This window comes from Strix uralensis, chromosome 12, assembly GCF_047716275.1.
Source record: "Strix uralensis isolate ZFMK-TIS-50842 chromosome 12, bStrUra1, whole genome shotgun sequence".
Taxonomy (NCBI): Eukaryota; Metazoa; Chordata; class Aves; order Strigiformes; family Strigidae; genus Strix; species Strix uralensis.
Genome location: NC_133983.1, coordinates 3,238,041 through 3,261,442, shown reverse-complemented (window position 1 = coordinate 3,261,442; position 23,402 = coordinate 3,238,041). Strand labels below are relative to the sequence as shown.

The 23,402-nt window shown below is 48.2% G+C and overlaps 1 pseudogene; it reads right to left on the bottom strand.

Moving 5' to 3' along the window:
• LOC141948652 (hydrocephalus-inducing protein homolog) overlaps window positions 1-23,402 on the bottom strand; it is a 68,866-nt pseudogene that overhangs the window by 27,115 nt on the left and 18,349 nt on the right.

The following is a 23,402-nucleotide window of genomic DNA, read 5'->3' as shown; positions in this document are numbered from 1 at the left end:
TAGCACAAGGAGGAAAAGAAAGGCCCAGAAGTTGTATCTAACCTTCACTGTAGCTTTTGTGCAAAAATATTCCTCTGTCCTTTTGTGCAATGCTCACCATTAATTAAAGATTAGAGATTGAAGGTTGATTTTTTTTTTTTTTTGAAGTCTGCTGCATAGTTATTCCAGAATGCCCAAAATTACTTCCTATTGCAAAGAACAGCCCGGGTGGGACAACACAGTGACTAGATCACAACTCAGAAAAACTCTCCTGGAAAAGCCTTTTCAATGACTGCTAACTTTTTGATCTTGCAACCATGGGACGAGGGTGTTTGATAATGTCCAAAGCCAGAAAGGAAGAGTGAGGGAGCTTTTGTTGAATTCAACATTTTTAAAGTGGATCCAGCCAAAGCCCAGCTCATAACAGAGATGTTAGGTTGCACAGCTCAGGCATTAATTGGAGGGTTATTTCTATTTCACAGACAAAAGAGGCAGTATTGGGTGCTCACTGTCAAGAGATTTCTCTCCCTTGCATCACGTGGGGCTTAATTTTCATTAAAAACTCTAGGTCTAAACCATCAAAGTTCTTAGGAAATGGCAAAGATTTCCAAGTGACAAGCTTTTGCCCATGATCATGCTGAGACACACATCCCATGGCCACTGCAATCAAAACACCAGTGGCAGTTCTTCCCCTTCTGCAGTAGGTCCTCATCCTCTCCAGGTCATCTCTGGAAACCATCCTTTCTTCTACCCCTACACTGAACTTGAAACTTCAGGAAATCCCAGAAATGTTGCTCTTCCTCCTTTCCAGGTGAACCACAGAGGAGGAGGAGCAGACTAAACTGCAGGCAGCATTCAGGAGAGCTGAGAAGGAAAAAGAGAGAGGATGTCCTCCTCTTTGCTAGGAGCTGGGGCTTCCAGGAGCATCCAGCCTTTGCCCAAGGCCTGGCTACAGCTGGGCTGTGGCCCTGTAATGCTCCCACTGTAACATGTCCCAGATCACTCAGGCCAAGGGCATGGAGGGGCTACAGCCTCCTTGTCCTCAGCCCCAAATCCACACCTGGTGTTGTGGAGCAAGAATTGGGACCTCCGTAGGAATAATGCAGTGGCATATCACACAGGGTGTGGAATTCAGCACTGCTGCCCTGCTTTCAAATAAATAGGGGTGTAGGTGGCCCAACAGCACAGGGCTTTGCTGCCAAAGTCTTTAACTTCTGCTGCTTTCTGACACTCAGTTGCTTGTCCACAGAATGTCCCCGTCCTTTGTGACTGGTTTTGAACACAATTCTCATCTGGTCACGTCAATAAACAGTTTTACACGATGCAGGACAGTTCTGTCACAAGGTAAGGGAGTGATCATCATTTGCTTCTCCCTGCAAGAGTGACTTCAGAAGGGGTTTTGCAAGGTGTAACCCAATACAGTTCCGTGTGCAGACAAACCTAAAACTGAATTTTAGGTGTCAGAGCCCCCCAGCACGTGCTTCCTTCCAGCACTCAAGAGCCACAGCTTTATTTGCATGAATAACTAAGAAAGTTCATTTTGAGATTAAATATTTGCCAAGGGCAAATTTCAAACCACTTCTTAACTGCCAGCTTTGCAAGTTGCACAGTGCTGATTACTTCTGTAAATCACCTGATCCAGAAGCATCTGCTAAGCAATTTATGGAGGCACCTGCAAAAAAAGAGGGGGCAGGCAAAGCCCCTTTCCAGTGGGGCATGAGATCCAGCTGCACAATTCACAGGGCTGCACTGGGGCAAAGCTTCCAAGTGTTCCCAGAAGGGACACACACCCTCTGCAAACGATCCTCCAAAGGGATTTGTGACTGGCATGCAAATGCACGAGGAAGGCAGTCACGCTTCTTAGAGGAATCAAGAAGCAAAATTAATTGACTCCCTAGTTAAAGATCGTTGTTTTCTTCTTTAAACTCTTCTTGCACTCAGGGGCCTTGTCTCTGGGATTGTTTCCACCCTGATAATACAGCAGATCAGCTCTGGTTTGTAAGGGAGGGAGCTAGGTGCATCATTTAAACGACCTCCTTGAGGTCCTCTTCCAAGGAGCCAGTGGAGGAGTTAAGTTCTCCCAAGGGCCCATCAGGATCTTTTCAAGAGCAGGCTTCTCTCTCTAAACACAGATCATTTGCCCAGCAATGTTTCCTATAACTCCCAGACCAGCTCAAGAGTTGCATCCAAGTAGCTTTCCTGTCTCCCTGCAACAAAAACGCTCTCCTGGCACAACCCCTGGAGATGCCTGCAGCAAAATGATGGACACCCCTGTCACCAGAGTAAAAATCCCAGAGCCAGGAGCACAGCACTGAGCTAGGAATCCCTCGGGAGCAACTTTTTAAATCAATGCTTTCCTTCCACAGCTCTAACAACTGCAGCTGGCGGGCAGGAAGACAGTTTGTTAACACAAGCCCTGGGTAATGACTGTAGGTGGCATTTGCCAAGTAAACCCTGTGCAGTTACAGTATAAATAAAAAGCTGTTTCATGACATTTGTATCCCTCAGCTCAGAGCAGTAAGGAAAGCAACAAAGCAGCTGGGTTAGTGACTTCAGCACACTCCAGAACAGGTGCCTGGCTGCTGGGGGACCATGGGCCTCGCACCTCTTCCTCTTAGATGGGGAAAAACCATAATGTTCCCTGGATGGAAGTCTGACAGCTCTCTCCAGTCTTGAAAAACACCTTAAGCAGCACCATGCAGAGACGGAGAGGAAGGATGAGGTCACCCCAACCCCGCAGCCTGCTGCAGGCATTCCCTGCCCCGTGCTAGCACAGCAAAGCCATCACCTCTCCAAGGGCAGAGATGGTACAGCTCAGGTGGGCCAGAGATAACTGCTCCTAGCAAAAGATGCGATGGCACTTCTGTAAGACAGCATGAGCATAAAGCTTGCCTAGCAGACTGCTCGGACTCTGATTTCCAGGGAGGGTGCTCACCCCACTGAGTACAGCAAGCCCTGTGCAACGTACTCAGAGGCACCTCAGACTCAGAGCCACAAGGTGACAATTCCCACATGCTGGCCAGAGGTGGTCCTTCTGCAGACAGCCTGCGCTCAGCAGGGCTCAGCCACCCAAGGTCTGGCAGTGTCGGGGTAGCGAGAGGGGATCCAGGGTCTGGAAGCACTTTTGTAACTCAGCTTCTACCACTTCAGGAGTCTGAAGATGCATCCGTGTAACTGATTCCTCTTGGAGGCAAATGGTCTATAGGGACTTGGTGCTCATCCACTGAAGCTGTTTAGCTCTGTAGCTCTTCGGCCTCTACAGACACCTGGCAGCAGAGCAAATGCTGGCAAACCTACAACATGAAAACTTATCCCTTCACTGCCTTGGTTGTTCTGGGATCAGTGATCCAAGCTTGTAGCCACACACCCCGCAGCCACACACCCTGAGGGCTGGCCTTAGACAGGAGACCACCTGGAAACCGCAGGGACAGTGGGCACACGCCAGCACACAGCTGACCACTGACCCTTCCTACCAACTACACGAGAACCGAGTGGGCTGGAAGACTATTTGTGCCTTCACTGTGGGTAACAGAAGCAGGAGAATGGAGCTGTACCTGAGACGTCGCAGTAGACTGTTTGTTGATAGACTCTGGCTTCTCAGGGTTTAAAGATCACATTAATTTCAGCTGAAGAATTTGGCCAGATATCTCCCTCCTAAAACAGAAGGAGACAGCAAACCATTTATCCTCAAACCTTACATTTCTTGTTTTCAACCACAGCCTTGTAGCCTTTATTTAGAGCACCAATGAAGAGCAGGGAGCAAACACTTATCAACAAAATTTGTAAGAGAGTTTGGAAGCAGCTGCAAAAAAACCTAAGTCCATTACCTTTAGTGGCATCTGGTAGAGGCATTTTGTTAAACTAGGACTATAATGACCAAGCTGGCTCACGCTCCAGTGAATCAAGCAGGATTTCTTCAGAGGTACCAGCCAGTTTAAGGAAAAGGTACCTGTCTCCTCCAAACCTTCCCATATATCTCTGTAGCACTATGGCTACGTGAGCACTTTTACTCAGATCAGGAGAGATTTAGCAAATCAAATAGAATTTTCCATTCTTAGTTACAAAGGTGCTGCCTCTTATACCCTTCACCTGTACATGCACATAAGTATTTAACGTACTCTGGTGAGTGGGGGCACTCAGCACCAAGCAGAACGAGCCCTCCTGCCTGGGGATGAAAGGACAAACTCCTGCCCGCTGATGGCTGCTTCTGCCCTGAGCCGTGAGCCACCAGCCAGCACGCAGGCTCCTCCAGCTGACGGATGATCTGGGAAAGGAGTTGAGAGACAGATGCATCCTGTTTCTCTCTGCAAGGTACACACACTCCTGTTTCCCTGAACACAGGCTCAGACAAGAAGAGGTGGGATTTGCTTACAGCTCCACACCTCTTTCAACCAACAGGCTCTTTTCCGTGTCATGCTCTTGCTCAGGGATTTAAGTCTGGGCCATGCTACCAGTTTTTCCTGCAACTGCCTACTGCTTCCTCAGGGTCTTCTCTCTCTGCTTCTCGCCCAAAGAGTCCTGGCACTGGCGCTCAGTCCCAGGGAGCCTTGTTGCACATTTTCAGAGGCATGCCTGGCTTCTAAAGGCTCACACTTCTTGCAATGGGTTTAAACAAAGACATCAATGACACCCCCTGAACCCCCAGCATTACAAATGTTTCTTTGTGTATTTGTTGACATAAATATAGGCACCTCTGACAACTGTAATAATACTCTATAACGAATGAAAAATTCAGCTTATAGGAGACAGAAAGAACAGAGTTATTTTTCTATCAACAAAGTGAGGCTTTGATTCTGCTTGCTGCTGGGTATCCTCGCTACTTTGTCCAGAAGAGCCTTGAACTGAGTGGAGCCTCCGGCACTCCTGCAGCATAAATATTAAATAACTATAATACTTCCCATCGACTTAGCCCTTATAGCTCAAAGGGCAGCCCCCACAAAAATTAAAGAGCTATGACATGGTGAGTTATTAGGCTGTAGCTGCAAATAATTCCCTAATGCACAGCCCGCTCAGAGTCAACAGAACAGAGGGAAGAACAGGTAGAGAAAACTGTTGCAAAAACCAATAAACCAATAATAAGAAAAGGGAAGTGTGAAAGAATAAAGCCACTTGGATTCTTCTCAAAACCTAGAGCAAACACATTTGCCAGATCAAATGTACTTCGTGTTTCTATCCAGCAAGCAACCGGATGAAGACGGAGCCTTATTATATGACAACACACGCGCTTGAGGAAGCAAACTGGGGACATCGACCCGCAACCCCCAGTCAGCGTGACACATATCAGATCCCTCAGGCCCCATAGGGATGCTGCATAGACTCACAAGCACCCAGAGAGTTATCTTGGATTGACAGGAATAAAAGCATTTGGGGTGCGCCGAACAACATAAGCTCTGCTACGACACCTGGAGCTTGCCTAAGCCGAGCCACTGAGGAGAAACACTCTGATGATAGATTTCACTGGCTTGGCTAATTAGAGTCTAATAACTCACCGGTGCCCATCACCCAGCTGCTCACTGTGTGTTCAGCAGACTGAATTCAGTGGTCTCACCCCGGGCAGACTGTCCCTGGCGAGAGGGGGTGCACCAGGCAGCTGCTTGCCTTTGCTCCGAGCCCCCAGCTGTAGCTGAGCACACAGCTCACGGGGTTCTGTGCTGCCCCTCAAAGGGTGCAGCACGGGCTGAGCTGCCCAGTGGTGCCGTTTGATCCTCCAGCTGCTGTGCTTCTCTGCCCAGAGAGCTGCAGACAGCCCCCGTTCAGTTCCTGCACGCAAACGGTGCCTTGCCAGGCTTACCAGCATCATCAGCTACACAAACACTCCCTGCTGAGATGCTGAGAGCTGTGGTCATGCTCCAGGTCTTCATCTTACAGAGGGGCATAAAGCAGGGGAGGAGAGCACATCCTGAGCCTTAAAACCAAAACGCAGCAGGGCAGTGAAAGGGAGGGAAGTTCAGCAACCCGTGGGAATGAAACGAGCCCCATTTCAGAACGGCCACCCAGATCACTCCATTCGCTCTGTAGAGCCTCCACGTGCCAGACAGCAAACCGGGGAGAAGGTATTTGAATGAGACAGGACAGGACCAGCAAGGCCAAGGGTGAAAACTGATGCCAGGATTTGACTGTAGTTCTGCCATCAGGTTTACAAGGGCTGTGCACAGCCAGATTACGAAGGGCAGGCAGCTTTGAGTTTGCACTGGGTCAGACAGACGATACCCACCATAAACTGAGCATCTGATTTGCTGGGACTGTGTTATTTCTTGCAAGACTTTGAGATCTATCTGAAAAAGCAGTCAGATTTTACACCATGTCATCATTTAGCACAACACTGACTGCTCTAAAGCAGAGTTCATACGAACAAGAACAAGGTCTCAGAGCCAAATCATTCCCAGGAAACTCAGAGAGCATCCTTCCTTCCACCAAGGCCAGAAAACAAACAACTTTGAGCCTAATACAGCAGTATCAGTCTTTCAGATTAACTATCTAACAAAGTACTGTTTTGCCACTGGCTTTTGCTGGACCACACGCCGATGGTATTCACTGGTCTATTTGACGTGCCATAGTCAGATATACTGGCCCTGCAGACACTTCGGGCAGTTTGGTTATGACTCAGAGGTTGACAGAGGCAATACATCTCCTGTTAACAGAGGCAAGTGTAACACAACTCATAAGCAAAAAATGAAGCTAAGCAGGAAAGGAAGCAAATTAAAAAGAACCGTTGGCCTGATGAATATGTATCTGCTAACAACAGCACACTTTTCTAGCTGAGTGAGTTTAGCTGACTTTGGGATTCAATGAACTCCAAGGCCAGCACATCTGCAACAGAAATACAACCGACACGGTGATCCTACCCCACTGTTCTGGAGCACAGCAACAGCAATACATCACGGAGGCAGGGACAGACTTGACAGGGCAGGAGACCTAGGAAGGTGGTGCAGAGCCAGATGGCAGGGACAAGAGTGGGAGATCAGAAACAGTCGGTGCTTGACACTCGTGACAACTCTGTCTTGCTACAAGCTGCACCCACACCACCCGCCCTGCTCTGGTCACTGTCTGGCTTCGGGTGAACAGGACTAGGATGGCAAACTTACCTCTTCCCCCACTAAGCTCTGGCAGCCAGCCAGACTGATCCTCTGCATGCCTGAGCCCCTAACATGACTTGCACAGCAACGATCCCGACCGCAGGGGTGAATACACACAGGGAGATGTTGTGACTAATGCAGGGAGGAGGTAATAGAAAGAGAACTTCATAAGAAAACATTTCAGTAAGTTCCACTTCCCCATTTTACAGCTCACAGAAGTGGAGGCACAACAAGGCTTTCACCCACCACAGAGTCCATCCAGGCTTCTGTGGTACTTCCAGTGCCCCTCTCAGCACAGCGAAAACCTTCCAGGAGCTCCTCGGTGGCAGGGCAGCACTGTCAGCCTCAGCTTCTCCAAGGAGGTCCCAACGGACAGAAGGAATAAGGGCTGAATCTTCAAGGCCTGAATGCCCAAGTGTTCAGGGCACTGAACACAGAGATGTGGGAGTATTCACACTTATAAACTTTAGATACCTAACTTGGATCATCTACACGGAGCCTTGGGCTACAAAGCCGACATTCCCCTTGAATGTAGAAGCTGAACATCCTGGGTTCTCCACCAACCTGGGACACCTGAGTTTTGTGTCAAAGTGAGGATACCCCTCCTCCCCTGAGTAAGCTAAAAATCTCTGATAGTCCTCCCACCCCAGCCGTGGTATACTAGCCCCAGGAGTGTATGGCTACATGCTATCTCCTAGTCCAGAGAGCAGCCTCTGTACATGCCCTGGGCTCTCTGCAGACACTGAGCTGGATACCAAGAGCTGCCCCATGGAGCAATTCCTTCTAGTCTTTGGATTAACCTGGTCTGGGATTTGGGACAACAATGCCCACACTTATCCTGTCCTCAGGGGACAATTCCTCTTGCCACAAAACTGCTTTGTGCAAGCAAGTCTGCTTCAATATCCTTTCTCTCTCCACCCTGGGACCTGTCCCCATGAAGCCCTTGTCCCCAGCTAAGCCCTGTCCCCAGCAGCCCCTACACATCTAACAGGCACCAGGTAGCTGGACCTTGGCAGAGGCAGCAGTGACACCCTGCCTGCTGCTGGGTGCCAGGGCTTGCGGCCAGCAGGACATCTCGGAGCAGCTCCTGGAGAGAAAACCATGCCTGCCTTCTTCTTTGCAGAAGATATTTGGAAAACAGCTCTCAAAGGCAAGGCCCTGTCACCCCAGCTGGGACTCACTGTCCAAGGCTCCCTCTGCTTACGGGCGAGTGGGCACAGAAGGCAGGAGAGCAGTATCAGGGCTTTGCAACCTGCTCCGGCTGCCTGCTGCTCTCCACGTGGGATATGAGACACTGCTCACGACACAGAAAGCCCTAGTTGCTCTGGCCTCCTGCCACTCCCGCATCACCACTGCTGTCAGAAGGGGAACCAAAGCTGGGTCAGTGCCTGCGTGGTGTTTGTCTGACACTAGAATTTGATCCTGGCCCAAGATAACCCAAACTGAACATCAAAACGGTGAACTTCCACTGCACAAAACAAATAGCTTCAGCAAGAACCTGGGAGAACACTGCAAGTGTACACCTCCAAACAGCAAGGGAGGGGAAATGAGTCCCTGCAGCCGTTACTCAGAGCAGCCAAGTCCCTGGTGGGACAATTTGCTCAACACTGCCGAGAACACAGTGATTGCTGCGGTGTTGCTGGGATCTCTCTGTACAGTGTCTAATTAAACAGTGCGTGAGGGAGCCTAAAGCTTTGGGCCAGTCTCATTTCTTCTTTTACAACCTAAACAGACGAGGGTGCAGCACACAAACGCCCTTGCCATGGATGGGTCTTGCCATGCTCCAGGAAGCCATCCAGTGATGCACCGAGATCCCGACAAGGGACATCCCTCCATACCTCTGAAGTGCCGCTGGAGCCCAAGGCACAGCCAGATGAGACTCCTCTATGGCACCAGAGGAAACAAGCCTACAAACTAGTAATAAAACCCATCCTCTTCTATGCATCAGCACAGCCCTCTGGAACAATCCTAATGCAGTGTTATTACTGGAGCCTTGCACTCATCTCTTCACTCCCAAGAAAACCTGCACCAGCAGTTAATAGACTCAAGTCTCTTGAGCTCTTGATATGAAATCACCACGCTGCAGGCTTCAGTGTATTTGGACAGAAACTTTTGGCAGTATGTCCACAGACAGCTTCCCTGTATTGTCAGTGAAGCTAGAAGCCAGAACATTTGACTCAAAGGTGGAGGGCAAGAAGAAATAATCAGTTACGCTTTATTCTACTATTCCGTGGCTAAAACAAATTCTTTAAAGATGTAACTATTCTGGGAAACATTTGTCATTTCTCCCGTCATTACTGTTGTATGTCAGACTATAAAACTAGAAAATATTGTGAGTTATTTCTCCTGGGAAATTAAAATAGGCTGTTGAAGAGGTTCCTCACATTCCTGCTACCCCACAGGGAAAAAAGAACTGCTGCTTAAAAGGAAATGCTTCATCACCCACCCTTACAGACTACTGCTACATGCGTCCGAGCCTCAGGGCACCTCAGGAGCCAGCGGTCTGCCTGGGCTAGCGTGTTCTCTATAGGATGGCAGTTGAGTCAGAGCATGGAAGACTACCCTGGATGGTAACTAGGACAGATATAAAACCATGCAGTGCTGTGAACATGATACTGCAACACTTCTGGCCACAGACAGGCTGCAACTGGCAGGTGGCATAAAATACAGACGGTGGATGTATGATGATACAGCACAATCACTCCAGCTGTCATACCCTGGCTTTGCTACAGCATAAAGCAAGGTGATACGGGAGGAGATGGCACACCGTGACTCACAGGTACAGAAGTGATCTCTCAGCAAGAACCCAACCATAAATACATGCAGATCCTATTTCTCCTCCCTCAGCCCCTAAATGATGAGAATCTGCTAGATCTCCACCCGCCTGAATAAGAAAAAGCTGGTCTTGAAAAGCCAGGCACCACCAACTGCTGGCCAAATCACCTGCTTTGATTTGCTTTGCAGAGGGGGAAGGCAACCCATGGAAAGGAAATCACTGCTCAAAGCAGTCAAAGACAGAGCTGGCAACAGAAATACTAAAATGACACTCAAAGTGCATCCTGTCAGCTCAGGGCACTTAAGAGAAAGGCAGTGCCAAAGCTAACATCTGCCTCTTTCCATAAATAACTGAACCCACAGGGAGCTGTGGGATGGACCACGGCTCCCACTGGAGATGGTGCCTTCTGCCAAAAACCAAAGTGCTCTGCAGTAGCCTCTCATCTGGATGGGGAACAGCTTGGTTCCCCAGCTGAGGTGCAGATTTGCAGCAACAAACAACACTGTCACCTCCTGGCCCAACCTCTGGATCAACAACAGTAGCAGCTTCATAACCTGGACATCTTGAAGACCACCTCCACGGGCTCAGAGTTCACACATGACACTGAGGAGTCACTACCAGGCAACCACAGGACAGTGATGACTTGTCAAGGTCAGCGCAACAGTAACAAATCCTTGTCCTCCCTTTCCTCTGGTTTCCATTTCCAAGGAGTCAGCTCCCACGTGTCTGCAATGTGACTTACAGCTAAGCTGTGGTGAGGAGGATGCAGCAAAAAGCAAGGACTTTGTCCTTTGGTAGCCACCTGGGCCTCTATCACAGCTGCCTCTGCTGACATATCATGTGTAGTTGCAAAAATAAACCAAATTTGAGATGTGCTCGGAAAGTCAGAGTTGCATAACAGCTTGTTTCCCACAGGCTTGGACGGCTGCTCAAAATGTTCACGGTCACATGGAAACACCAAAATCACTGCCTCCTCTTTTTTGTTGTTATTTTCATCAGCGAGTTAACCCTATACATACAGAAGTGACCTGTTGCAGCTTCTACAGATTGCAACACCTGAAAATACTGGCAGCTAATGGTCCACTAACACAGCAAAGCTTCTGCACAAACCCTGCAAAACCATCCTGCCCAGAAAGCGTTTCCAAGACTACTCTCCCTCCACCAGCCTCCTAACCTCTGGAAGCAGTTATTTCCTCCAGTCACTTCTTACAAGGGTTTCATTATTTCTGTGGGGTGCTCCCACACATCACGGGTGAGAGGTGGGAAGAAGAGAGCAGCCGCTTTTGGCCAGAAGGTCTGAGGCAGCAAGGTCCCATCTCTAGGGGGCCTCTCCAGCAGATTTACATGGCAGTGCCACAGGGGTGTCTGCCCAAACTAAAAGTTACAGGGCTGTCACCCGAGAGAAGGTTGTGGAAGCCAGCGCAGTGGATTTTTAGATTCTACATTTGATAAAGAGGAGAAAAATCACAGAATCACAGAATCGCTCAGGTTGGAAAAGACTCTCGGGATCATCGAGTCCAACCCTCAGCCCGACTCTACAAAGTTCTCCCCTACACCACATCCCCCAACAGCTCATCCAAACGACCCTTAAACACACCCAGGGGTGGTGACTCCACCCCCTCCCTGGGCAGCCTATTCCACTCTCTGACCACTCTTTCTGGGAAAATTTTTTCCTCATGTCCAGTCTGAACCTCCCCTGTTGCAGTTTAAAGCTGTTCCCTCTTGTTCTGTCACTAATCACCTGTGAGAAGAGACCAGCACCAACCTCTCTACAACGTCCTTTCAGGGAGCTGTAGAGAGTGATGAGGTCTCCCCTCAGCCTTCTCCTCCTCACACTGAACAGTCCCAGCTCCTTCAGTCTCTCCTCACAGGATTTATTCTCCAGGCCCTTCCCCAGCCTCGTTGCCCTCCTCTGCCCTCGCTCCAGCACCTCGAGATCTCTCTCGTATTGAGGTGCCCAAAACTGGACACAACACTCCAGGTGTGGCCTCACCAGTGCAGAGCACAGGGGGACTGTCACCTCCCTGCTTCTGCTGGTCACACTATTTCTAATCCAAGCCAGGATGCCGTTGGCTTTCTTGGCCACCTGGGCACACTGCCGGCTCATGGTCAGCCGCTTCTCAATTAGAACCCCCAGATCCTTTTCTTCTTCTACTTACTATCATTTGATGTAAAGACACCCGTATGCTGGGGGGAAGATAGACACAAGCAAAACTCTGAATGTGAAACTGATTGTTCCATAAATAACAAAATTAATGGAAATCAAAGGATTGATAATGCTGGACAACACGGAAGGGGAGAGACTCATGCAGTAGCCCACTTATATTCAGTCCTAGAGCAAACTGTGTAACATTAACATAGCTATTTAGGAAAGTTTTCCACTCAAGACTTGAGGCCAGGCTACACTTTATGTCTGTACATCACTACCTGGAGTACCAGGGCTCGGTGCTGTAGGCAGCCGGACTTCTGGACCTCACCTTAATGCACTTCAGGAGCTCAAGAGCAGGTTAAGCTCATTGTGGAGCCATAGCCCGACTGTAAAGCAACAGGACACACTCCAAAGCCAGCTCTGACACACCACAGGGTGCTCTTAATGCTCAGCTGATCAGCTCCCACTCTCTACAATATTCCTACTGCTCTGACAGAGTCTCTTGGTCACATCATGCTGCTGTCAGCTGTAGTGGTGTGAAACTGCAGTTGTGCTGACATTGGTGGCTCTCAGCCTTACATGAGATGTAGGAGTAACCAACAATGTGATTCCCTTCCTTGAAAAAAAATAATTAGTTTCACCTGTTTTAAAAGAAAGAAGAGGTTGAGATTATTCTAGGATTTACTCCAAGATGGAAAGGGATTTTGCATTGCTCAAACAGTGGGCATTCTTCATCTCAGACCACGCAAATACTCCCAGTCAGGGCTCTGGTTGATTGAAGGACATGGGGTTTTGCTTGCATAAACAGAAAAGCAACAAAATTTCTGTACCTATGTGCAACAGAACTCAGAAAGTCCATTTAAATCTGCCAGTCTTGTGTCCAGGCTCACAGATGACACTGGAAGGGAGATTCAGCCGTGGTATAAGCCATGGTATGTCTGTGATCAAATCTGGGCTGAATTTGGCCTCCTTTCCACAGAGGACCATTTCATTCCTCAGGTCAATATGTGAACTGACAGTGCTCTAATATCCTTTGTTAATCCCCATATGCTACACGTGACGTGTGCCTTTACTCATAATAATTGATAGCTCTGAATAGTGTAAGGACACTTATTAAGTGCTCTTAATTTATAGTCCTTGCAGCAGAGCTCAGCTTTAGGCAGGCTCTTGCTCTCTGTCGGGAGCCCACAGAAATGCTTTTTGCAACAAGCTCTGCCTCACTAGAAACCTGGTGTTTTCTCTTGGTACATCAAGCCAGCTGATGCAGGGATTTGCCAAGTGACCTCAGCCAGGGAGGAGAAGAAAGGGAGGTTCTCATCTATCGCTTACCACCGGCTCAAGGGTGAACACATCGTCGGAGAAAAGCATGGAGTCCCCTTGCACGTTCTGAAAGGTGCAGGAGAGAAGGGAAAGGCGTTCTGGGAGAGCGGGGTCCACCTCGCACTCCCTCAGACAATGATCCATCTTGTCCTCTTTCTGCCTCTGCAGCCTGCGGCCACGGGGAGAGACAAACCAAGCGGATAATTTAATAAGCAACATATTTGCAGAGACTGTCGTGTGAGCGCAGGGGCAGCAAAGCGCTCGGGGAGGAACAGCAGCTGCTCAGCAAGGGGCTGACCCCAAGCCACGGGGTCCCACACGGATCAGATTATCACTTGTTGTTTGCTGGCACGGCACGTAGTTTACAAGCTCAGAAGAGGTTTCTGAAAGCCAGCAGCCTTCAAGAGCCTCCTGGCTCAAAGCCTCTGCCACAACTGATGGAGAACCCACCAACAACCTCAACTGGCTTTTCCTACCACAGAGCTGCTTGGGGGAGGCAGATCAAGATGAAGGAGCACCCACTGCAGGGCTTCACTGGCAAGGGGAGACGCAGCTGGGTTTCAGCTGCAGGCTACTGGCATCACTCTTTTTTTCTTCTCTTTTGGACCTGCAGGGATAAGCAAGCTAAATGTGCTCTCTGTTCCCTATGCTGCCTTCCACCAGAGGATCCCAGAGCCCTGTAGAAGCAAACTAATGAATTCAGGCATCGCATCACTTTGGTGAAATTAAGGGCTTTATATGCATGAAAACAGAGGCCCTGAGAGGGAAGGGACGTTGCCTAGCGTCACCCACTAAAGAAGTCTGGACCAGCATCTCTGAATCCAAACCCTTTCGTCTAGCCTTGAACCACCTTATCTTCTTCCTCTTTTTGGCCTTCTCTGTAGGGCTTTAATGCAGTTAATCTCTCCCTTACTTGGTAGCTGTAGCAGAAATCATTCTAGCATTTAAAGATCACAACCAAGAGATAAGGGAGCACGGCTACAGAGCAGTTGCTTCCTAGCTGGCATATTGCTGTCCCCCCTTCACGCTCCAGTCCCTGGCCATGAAGAACCAGCAAGTGACAACTCTGGGGGGATGAGTAGAAGGCTCCATATGTAGCAAATCGAGGCAACGGAGTATAAACAAGATAGTGATCATCACCCAGCTAAATTCAAATACAGTTCGAAAGGAAATACAGTCATGGACGTTACTAGCTGTACACAGACAGAGCCTCGGGCAAAGGCTGGCACCAGCGCTAAAAATACTTGCTTTGGCTCGCTCCCCCTGGAGTGCAGTGGGAAATGTTTCTCCATGGCTGACCTACAGCGCTGCATGTGAGGAGGGCTTCCAGCCACCGATGAGCAACCCTCAACTCAACCTCCATCAATGGACAGTAATTCCACCATTACATCCCAGAAAGTCCTGCAGGAGGGAGATAGAGCTTCTCCCTAGAGATAGGTCTCTCCTGGAGAGACCTTCTAATGATCTGACTCTTTTGGGGTCACAGCCCAGAGCAGGGTCCTGCATTGCCTCCTCTCATGGAAAAAGTCCTCTCTGCTCTGAGATCTCAAAAGCTTCTCTGACAGCAGGACAGTGGCCTTGGAGCTATGGTCATCCCTAAGATTGCAAGTAGGAAGAACAGAACGTCCTGGTCAGAGTCTAGGACACAAACTGGCACAAGATCAAATGTAATTGGAAAAGAATCAGGCTGAAGGTAACTGTGCAAAAACCTGGTTTGTTCTGAGGGGAAGAGGATCACTCAGGGTCCAATCTGAGACAGGCAGGTGGGAAGAGACAGTAAAGGAATGGTCCAGGCAAGTGCCAAGAGAAGGTAATGAGATTTTCTTTTAACACACTGAGCTTGCATGGAAGTCACACACTGTAATTAAAAATAGGGAACAGTGGAAAACTAGTTTTGGCCTTCAAGGCATTTCTGACCTAATTACATTGAACTTTATTTGCTCAAAAGCCCTTAAAAAGTGCTCCAGTTTAAGGCAGTTTCCTGATCAGCTAAGGGTTCACGCTAACTCCTTACACCTACACCGGGCAAGTCTGAAAAGTCCCACAAGGATTCCCTTAATCACCCAAACTTTTGGGTGTCATTTCCAATTCATCCCCCTGGGCTATAAGCGTTTCTCTGCTGCCTGAAAGGGGAATTTCAAAGCTTCACCACAGACACCCTTTGAAGAACCTGCCCCATCTCTCAGCACCACGAAGACACAGGGTGCTGAAGCCCAAAAGCACTCTGTCCTGTGCTGCCCTACCTTCCCTGCGGAACCCTTCACCTCCCCAGTCTCTAAGGAAGGGTAGAAATACCTCGTTGTGCTGGAAACGGGGACAGTGCAAGGCAATTCAACATCCTACAGCAGAACAGCCTCGACTTGCTGGGCCAACGAAGCACTTTACCTGCACATTACTGGAGAAGGAGCCTGCCACCTTATCAAAGCTGGAGTGGAAGAAGCTGCAGTGAATATCGTAACAGTTGTGCTACCTGCAGCTATGTTAAGTGCTGCTACTCAGTGCAGTCCCAGGGAACAAGTGCTGACACCTTCCTCAGTCTCATGGACCCTCCATAGCCCAGGGGTCTCTGGATCTCAGTGGTTTGGGGCTCCCACAAATGCAGATTTGCTCTCTGAGGAAATCCAGTCATTGCAATCAACCTTTCCTCCCCAAAACACCATCCTCAGCTGGAGTATGGATGGAGCTGGAATGGGAGGCACTGAGCTCCATTACCCTAAAGCCCAGGACACATAACCTGATGCCATGGATGGTTTACTTGTCCTAAACCATTCAAAAGCACCAATACCCCTTGAGACCATACATTAGCTTTACCCTTGGGCAGTGTATCTTACTGAAATGAATCCTTCAAATGAACCTCAGCTTCTGATGATCCTCCTCTTCCTGAGTAACAAAAGCCTTCCACTGGAAGTGGACTATGATTTCACTCCGATTGTGAATCACCACGGATCTGTGGTTTGACAGCATGAGGTAACTCTTCTCAACTGTTAAGGAGTTCCTGGCCAGCCTGATGTTGACATCTACAGCTGCTCCATAAAGGCTTGTGTGAATATCTTCACCTGGAAAAACCAAAGGGGAGTCTTTTCTCATCTCACTTGCTGATGGAAGTACGAGGACAGAGGAAAGCGTTACAGTTTTTAGCTGTATTAGCAGTCCCACAGAGCAGCACATTTATCACATCCTGATAGCTGCCCGTGTACAGAGTGAGGATGTCCTGGGCACCACCTTCAGCACCTTATTTATCCCCAAGTGAGATTTTTCAGATGTGCCCAGGTGGCCTTTGTGTTGCCATCCCACTCAGGTCACAGGGAATTCTGCATCCACATCATTCAGGTGACTCTGAGGAGTCCCACCTCAGTCACGGCTTGCCCAGGGTCTCCTGCAGACACACCACCAGTGTTGTGTCTCTCCTGATCCCTTGTTGCTGACAAGCAAAGATGCCTGGGAGCATGTGGGCAGAAAAGGGAGGTTCGGAGGAACAAGTGACAGCCCAGGGCAGGATGGGACACAGAAGAGAGCTTCACTGTGCTGCAGAAGCAGCGCCCTCCCTTGCTGTGGGTTTGTGAAGACATGTCAAAATGAGACTGGTGGGGCACGGCCCACCCCAACCTGCCCATTACAGTCCTGTAAGCCCATTTCCTCAGCCAGGACCCTGTTGCTTATGCCTGAGTCTGCAAGTCTACACTGGGTCTTCCCAAGCCATTCAACGGCCAGAGTGAGGGCATTTTTGCTTTCCACCTCAGACCCAGCTGAAGAGGAGAGTGTCCCTGGCTGTGCACATCAACTGACTAATGACTGGAGTACCTGCCAGCACGTCACCCTCCCGAACAGACTCCCACCAAAGGCTCCCTCATTTCCAGAGCTTTCAAACCTTCCTTCTTCCCAAGTAACTCCTGGGAGTCAACTGAGCTCAAACTTCAGTACCAAGCCCACTCTTCCTCTTGCAGGCAAGTGTTTCCCAGGTGAGATGCAACCAGCAAACATCAGACATGCTCTCTAGAAATGGCATTTCTATGGAGTGGTGCTTAAAGCCTCAGAGCCAGCCCCAACAGACAAGTGCAGCAACCCAGCCATACCCCAGAGAGCATCCTTCTGCAAAGGCTGAGCCTCCTCCTCACTGCAGAGGTCACAGAAAGGCAGCCAGTGGAAGGACCTGCCTTTAAACAGCTACCGTGGAACAACACAGGGAGAGAGCTGGATGTGTGCTGGGTGGACTCCTGAAATCCTAAGCCAGACACAACACATCAGAATTGCATTCGTTTTGGGGGGGGAAAAAAAAAAAAAAGCAAGCCTCCTCTTTGGAGTGGTGCTGGGGAATGAAGCAAGACTCACCCTTAAAATAGTAGATCTCTAGAGTCATTCATTCATCTCCACACATGGAGAATTCAGCCTTCATGCCTGTATAGCCTCAATTTCTCTGCTCTTAAGGGAGTCTGGAGCAGTAGGGATTGTGGCCAGAGATGAGTTACATTGCGAGGACAGCAGCAATGTTTACAATGACTGGACAATCTGCTTTCTATAATGGACAACTTAGCATACAAAAATAACTGACATTCAGGAGAGTTACAGAGGCGAGAATGCTTTATAAGCATTGCCTCTCCCCTCCACTGAATCCTTGGCATACATTGGCAAGCAGAGGAGCCAGGACTCAAGAAATGGGAGACATGCACAGTGCTTCGAGCTCGGGTTTATGGAAACACGAGCTAATGCTCTACAATAATCAAGACAACAAACTGCTACAAAATAAACACCATGAAAACTATCATCTCACTGTCTAAACCTACGGCCGTGTGGGTCTTGAAATCTTTGGTATAGTTCTGATCTCAAAAAAACAAGCTGAAGCATTTGAAATTAAATAGAGAAAGGCAGAAAGAACAATTAAAAGTATGAAGCAGCTTTTGTATGAAGACTGAACAGGATTCCTCATCCTAGAGATCATATGGGAGACAGATGGGAGAGGTTTGTAAAAGCATGAATGGCCTGGGAAATGTGAATAAGGAAAAATTGGTCACGATTTGTCATAAAACAGGAACCTGAGGGCCTGAAATAATGCTGTTAGTCAGAAATTACACAAAAGTGGTAGTACTTTTGCAGGGAGTATTCCTTCCTTTGGAACACACTGCCACAGGAGGCTGTAGAGGCTAACAGCCGTAAATCCAGAGAGCAACTGGACAAATTCTTCAAATATAAAGCCATCAGAAGCTATTAAGCAGCGATGAGAATAAAGCCTCCAGCACAGAAAAATGCTAACTCTAGAGCCCACGAGGGAGAAAGCATATGCACTGCCTGTTTCTACACAATTTGCTAAACATCCCCTATTGCTGCTCTCCCGGGGAGGAGCTGGGGATGCAGCCACCCCTGCGCTCCTGGCTGCAGGCACCCAGGACTCTTCTGAAGGCTGGAAGGTTTGCCGGAGCACCTTCTACCACAGAGAGGATTTGGTATCGTGCTGAATACATAAACCCACAAATCTCTGGTCCAGGAGAGCGTGCACAGCTGCCAGCGAGTCAGGAGGAAGCCACAGATCTGTCTGCCAGGCCGATGAGCTGACACAGAGAGCAGACCTGCCAGGGTTGGCCACGGGCAGCTGCAGGCTTCATGTCTTGGGTGTCAAATTGGATGTGACATTTCATTTAAGACTTTTGGTTGTTTAATATATAAGTTTAAAAGAAACCCCCCCCCGAACTGTAACAGCAATGAAGCACTTGACAGGGTAATGTCCATGGTGTGTGGTTTGGGATGCTTGGCTGCCATGAAAGCACATTTACTGAATCTAGATGTATCTGCCCTATCGTTATTTACAACACAATCTTATTACAGGCTGTCAATTCTCTCATCCTTACATGCTTTTGATGTGTTTCCTACAGGTGGCAGGACACAGCTTTCACTCTGCAACCCGAACAAAGCAAAGCCTGAACTTGAAATTAAAAGCTAGACTTTTTATAGAGCAGTAGAGCGGATGCTTTGGGTTGTGCACTCCTGAGCGATGCTCTTTGACACAGCAGAAACACCACTGTGTTTTATCCCAGCATCCATCCACATGACTACAGACACAGGTATCTGAGCACACCATGATAACTTTTCACTACCTTGAAGTGAGAAATCTAGCATCGGGTCATCCTCTGTGGGGCTCCTGTTGTGCAGGGAAACAGACAAAGAGGGAATTTACAGAAGAGCTAAAATATCTTTCTGAATTCTTCTAATGCTACATGATCATCCTGGTGCCAGAGGGAATAGTTGTTAGAGCAGTACAAATTGTTCTTAAATAGAAAGACAGAGTTTGTTTAGCCTGAAATAATGGCTCAAGGAATGGATGAGCAAACCCTTGAATAAGATTTCAAAACAAATTTCAGGTTTTATGAAGAATGCTTTGCTAGTATTCCACAGCTAGTACTTTCTTTCATTGATTACTGCTCTAAACATTAGGAAGCTGGTAACCAGATTGATTAGGCTGAGTAGAAACAAACCAGCACCCTGTTGCATTTCTTCTTCACTGAGACATATTCTTCCTCTACCCCTGTGTCTCCCTCTTTGCTGAATTTGGATTTTAAATCTTTATAGGAGTGAATGACAGTCAAATTTGGAAGATTTAGGTAGCATGGAAAACAAGTGTAATTTCATTTGCCCAGTTTGTCAGAAGACAGTGCCTTGCTCTCATCTCTTCTATGAACGCAGCTGGAGAGAGGCAGGTCCTGCTGCTTTTTCACTGAAAATACAAGCAGGCAATGAAAGCAGAGCTCTTCACTCAAAAGGATGTTACTGTACCTCCATATCGATCTACAAGAAGTAATTCTTTTGCTCCTGCTACTATCATACCCAACTGCCTCCCCACTGCCAGCATATTTTTGTTTTTCAAACAGCATGCAGAGGTCTCTGTTACCACTTCACCGCCGGAGAAGCGAGTCACTTCACCAGGCTAAGCGATCTCTGGAAAGCTGGAGAAGTCACCTACAGCCTGACCCAGCCCCCGCTCCCCATCTGCTTTTTGCTGCGTCTCCCACAGAGCTACCACCAGATCAGAGGCAGGAGCACTGCTCTGAGCTGTTTCGCTGTCGGGAAGCTAATGGCATCACCTATGAGGTGTGCTGAGTCTCCGCCGGCCTGAGAAAGGCCATCTGTCCATCCCCACGCTTGTATTTCCAGCCCCAGAGCAAAACGTAGAGCAGCAACAGTCATTTTAAAGTGCTTCTCCGAGGCGGTGTTCACAAGCTACCTTCAGACATCATTAAACCATCACCTTCTTTACTCCAGACGTTGTTTATAAACCTCACCACTAAATAACTGCCGCACAGGTGTTTCTAAAGAACCATTCCCAGGCTAACAAAGCTCAGAGCATCCTAATCATTACTGTTGCCACAGTTACTGCTGTTAACGGTCAAAGTCTCCAGCACGGCCCAGGCCTCAGCAAAACACCCACTGAGCCCATGCAGCACACTGCAAGAAGAGGGTCTCCACCCCAAAGGCATTGCAAGGAAGCGTAAGACAACAGATGGGGATGAAAAGGGAGGTGGAAAGCAGTGACCAGCCGGAAGTGCTCTACAGGACAGGTTGCAGGCTCTTCAGACATCTCTCTTGCACGTTAAGTCTTCTCATTTTCAGTCAGGCTCCTCATTATGCATCCGTCTGTAATGGAGCACCCACAGCATTCCCCATCACCCCCTCTGCACTGTGCTTAGGAAGATCTGTTTGCCTTGTTCCAGGATGAAATGCTCCAGCACAGGAATATCTGGGCGCCAGCACGGAGGCTTTGTTCTGCCCAGCATGAAGGAGCTTCGCAGAATGTATTGAAAAGGACAATGAAACCGTTGGATGATGAAAGACAGCGCTGCCGCATATCCGGGATGCTGCAGGCTATTTTTAATCATTATTGCTACTACAGTAACGATACGCTGGGGTACCTGACTGGCTGAAACATTGCTTTTGGCCCATGGGGAAAATGGTGCAGGAACGTTCATTCTGATTGCCTGGCAAAGACATGCCCAATAGACCACTTAATAAATCAGTCACCCTTCAAGCTGCTCTTCTGCTTCTCAGCAGATGCTGATTGATCCACAAGGAAAGGAGGCTAATGAATGGTCAGTTCTGCCCTGAAAACATCCACTGTTAATGACACTTCAGAACACATTAGTGATTTCCACTGATGACAGAGTAGACAAGCTGCGGTCAAGGATGACCCACAGATGAAAACCACATTCTTCCAGAAGTCTTTCATGTGCTAAAAATGGGATACGCAGCGTCACGCAGAAGTCTGTTTCTATGCCTGCCTGACGATGAACAAAACAGCCAAAAAAGAGATTTTTAACTTCCAAATGACCCTCCTAGTACATACATCCCAGTCTGTGCTCATGCGGTCAACAACACGGTTGCTGGAGCAGGGGTTTTGTTCAGAGGGGTGTTATGGAGTTGTGGAGCTACGAAGCTGTGCAAAAAAACCTCAGGCAAATGAAACACAAACTTAATTCCCCTTCATCTACCCTCAAAGTGACAGACCATCTGTCTTGAAACACAAGGCCCTGGAGAGGGGGCAAAGGCCGTACTCTGTTTGCAAGGAGCAGAACGACCTTATCTAAAACAGTATAAAAAAATAATTCATTATTACAAGCAGTTCTAGAAAATGGGAACAAAGAAGGAAACAGTTGTTACCTATTAGCTGTTTTGACAGAAACAAACACTGGAGACCGATTAGACTCACCCATCAATCTAAGTGATTTGAACTATAAAAGCATATAACCAATCAGTTGTGTAAAGTATTAGTTACCAATCCTCGGTCTGTTGCAGTGCTCCTACGATTAAGATGCAAAGTCAACATATAATTGCACAAAGTCCTATGTACAACTTTTTTTTTTACCTACAATATATGCCTCCCTCCACTCACTTTGAAACAGATGTACAAGAACATAAAAGTCTGACAGAAACCAGCCCCACTGCTGGGAATTCTCACAAGCGAAGGAAAAAAAGCACAACGTGCACTCACCACCTACGACAGGCAGAAAGAAAAATCCCTTTGCAAAGTTTTTAAATGCCTGAGAGTCCAAGGAAAATCTAGAGGCGCTTCTTGTAATAACTACAGCAGCAATCTGGCTTACACCTTAGGATAAGAACAAGATCTTCTTTAAAAACTCACAGAATAAAGTAAGTTTCTAACCATCTGCCAGCACCAAACACAAATGAAAAAGAATTACACCAGTTAGTGCACCACAGTGAGGCTTTGGAGTCAAAAGGGGCTGCTGCTTAGGAAGTGGAAGATTTCCTCACCTCTTAGCACTTGTAAGCAGCTACTATAAATGTGTCTGGTGTGGAAGAATGGAGAAGTGCATGAAGATGAACAACGGCAGACCGGAGTGGCAGTGGCACACAGCGGTGGCCATCAGAAGCTCAGGGTCTGTTGCCATAAATTCAGCTCAACGGTAACTTAACGCTGCTCACGGCAACGTCAGAGCCCCTGTAAACACTGGCACAAGACTAAGATTAAAGGCAGAAAATGGTTTTGGTATTCCCACCCTGGTATCCTGCACAATTCAGGGACGACTCAAATATGGAATGAGGTAGGGAGTTTGCTCAGACAAGTACTGAGCCTCCTCCATTCTGGCTGAAGTCAGCGCAAACTGAGGGCACTCAGCAACTCGTTTGAGTGATCTCAGGAATGGAAAATGCAACACAACAAGGGCTAAACCTCAGTTAAACCCTGCTGCCCGTCCACATCCATCAGTGGATTTACAAAGGAGAAAAAAGAGAAAGGAAAAGGCTTGATCTAGAGACTAAATCAATAGGATTTTCATTTCATTTTCAAACAAGTTCCTGGAAGCCATTGATTGCAATGCCAGCCTTGCAAGAGAGATGACAAGACCCTTGGTCGAAAGGGGGTTCTTAAAGGAAAGAGAGCAGAGCTCTACAAAGGTCGTTGTTTTCTCCAAAGCCTACACAAAACCACAGACGAATATCACATCAAGGCAGTGCTTTTCTCAGATGCTTTATCCTTGTGGGTAGCTGAGATGTTCAGAGGTGCTGACACGTCCATGCTAGAGTTACTTGTTCAGCCTCAAACAGCAATAAACAGCCAGGGCTGGGATTTCATGAGTTGCCTGCATGTGTATAGCGACCACTA